The following is a 2500-nucleotide window of genomic DNA, read 5'->3' on the forward strand; positions in this document are numbered from 1 at the left end:
ATGTCAATCAGATAGAATTTCATTCTGAACATTCTGATCTTAATCAAATAGGAATTTGATTTTATTTCTGACAGATGCACAAGTACTTCATTAAAATTGATTTGTTTGCTATTGGACGGACATGCAATATAGTAAGTTATAACATTAAGAAACAGATGGCAACATAAGAATATTAATGTAAAATCATAATTATAAAGAAGGATAAATTTCGATTTATTGTTGTTTAAACTGATTTTAGATTATTAATGGCAACACCAAAATGAAAAATAATAAATAAAGCCATCTTTTAGTGATACACTTAATGATTTTTAAAGACTCGATAATAGTGCTATAATGTTACTGTCATTTACTCTAGGAGTTATATGTTACATAATACTGTTGACATCAATAAAATAATATATTCCTGGTCTCAAAAGTTAAGAAGCCTTGTTTCATTTCAGATTTCTTCCTTCATTCCATCCACCGTTTTAATAGTTTCCCGACACCTGGCCCACCCGACCACAGGACCCCACGTGCAGCCACCATGAAAAACAATATAGAAATAAGGGGCTGCGTCAGAGCTGTCAGAGCTGCTGCGCCTCTCGTTCGCCCAGTCCCTCTCCTCCAGAGACGAGCAATATGCTTGTAATCGGTCGCTGCTGGACGCGGAGGCTCGTCCCCGAGATGCTTCTCTCCCCAGGACGGGATGCAAGAGCAAGGCCACTACAGATGCATGTTATGGCCCCCACAGCGCCTCCATTATCAGGGACAATGACCTTGGACGCTCTTCTCTTTCCCTTTTGTAGGCCGTCCAGATGCTCTAGCAGCGTGCCGAGATACAAAACTCAGGCCGAACACGGTTAATTTAGGTTAGCAAGCAAGAGTTGGAGTCATGCAGGCGAGGCGAAAGGGCAACGCGGCCTCACCTCATGGGGAACGCAGCGCCACTGACTGCCCGATCACGTCACAGGAGTTCATAACCTCCATTAATACTTTTCACTTCCGAGGATTTTTCGAACGTCCACTACCAAGACTCCACTTTGACCCAAGAAGATGAGATTTTTTTAGAAAAATGTACCTTTTCCAAAATAATGATGTCTAATAGTCCCAATGAAGAGAAATTAGCGTAGTTCCCGCGTGATTCTTATGGCTCCTTCAATCTTCGTTCACGAGAGGCAACACAATGGATTTGTAGCCTTAATATAATATTAGACCATAATTTACTCACGCTGTCTAGTCGAGTCATTCCATCCCTTTTGGCAAGATGGGGATTCCTCCTCTCCTCCTCTCCTCTGTGGATCCTTCCAATGCTAGTTCAGGGAAGTAACGGCGATAATAATCACTGAAGTGTAGTTGTAGGAAGCGGATATCTCGCCATGTCAGGGGCGCCGGGCTGGGAGGCAGCTGCGCATGCGCTCTCCCGCCAAATTTAAAAATGTCAACTAAATTTCTTTTATTTCTATTATTTATTGATTTTTTAAATGCAGTCGGACCTAGTTCTCCCTTTCTTCTGGCTTGTTGAAGTATAAGGCGTTTATCTTTCAAATAAAATCATAGATAATGAGAGAATGTTCATAATCCAATAATTATGTCATTAATATGATTTATTTTTTAGAAAAAAAAAACTGCTCTCTAAGTAATATGTAATGATATTACAATCTTTGGTGCAACTACTATTTCCTTTTATCATAATTATTACTAAGCTAAACATTTATTACTTGTGTCGGTGCTACTGTTGTTGTTGTCGTCCGTTCGATCACGCAGGTGTTGTGTTTAGTAGAATTTGTTCTTTTATCGATTATCGCCATATTCTACTCAGCATTAATGTTGATGTTATTTTTCAAAAGTTACTTTTATACTACTTTTATAATTAACACTATCATTATTACTATTAATATCGTTTTTTTTATTATTATTACCATCATCATTGATGACACTATTAATATATGTATTATTATCGTTATTATTATCATCATCATCATTATCTTTATCATTACTATTATAGCCATTGCTATTATTATGATCATGATTATTAACTAGAATTATCATTATTGTTGTTATTATCATCATCGCTATTATTGTTTCGTTATTATTTTTATCATAATTATTATCACTAGCGTCAACACAGTTGCATTATTATTATTATTATTATTACTATCATTATTATTATTATTATTATTATTATTATTATCATCATCATCATCGTCACAACTGTTGTTTTATCATTATCTTTATTATTACTGTTATGGCCATTGCTATTAGTATTATCATTATTATGATCATGGTTATTACTGGTTATCATTGTTGTTATTATTATCATTAAGATTATCATCATTATTATTGTTTCCGTTATTATCTTTTATCATCATTATTATCAAAGCTATTATCATCATCATAGTTATTATTGCTTATATTCTTGTAACAGTAATGACGATGATGCTAGTAATTGTTGTTGTTGTTATTGTTTTATTATTATTATTATCGTCATGATTATTATTATTATCATCATTACTGTCATCAT

Source organism: Penaeus monodon, chromosome 26 (assembly GCF_015228065.2).
Source record: "Penaeus monodon isolate SGIC_2016 chromosome 26, NSTDA_Pmon_1, whole genome shotgun sequence".
Taxonomy (NCBI): Eukaryota; Metazoa; Arthropoda; class Malacostraca; order Decapoda; family Penaeidae; genus Penaeus; species Penaeus monodon.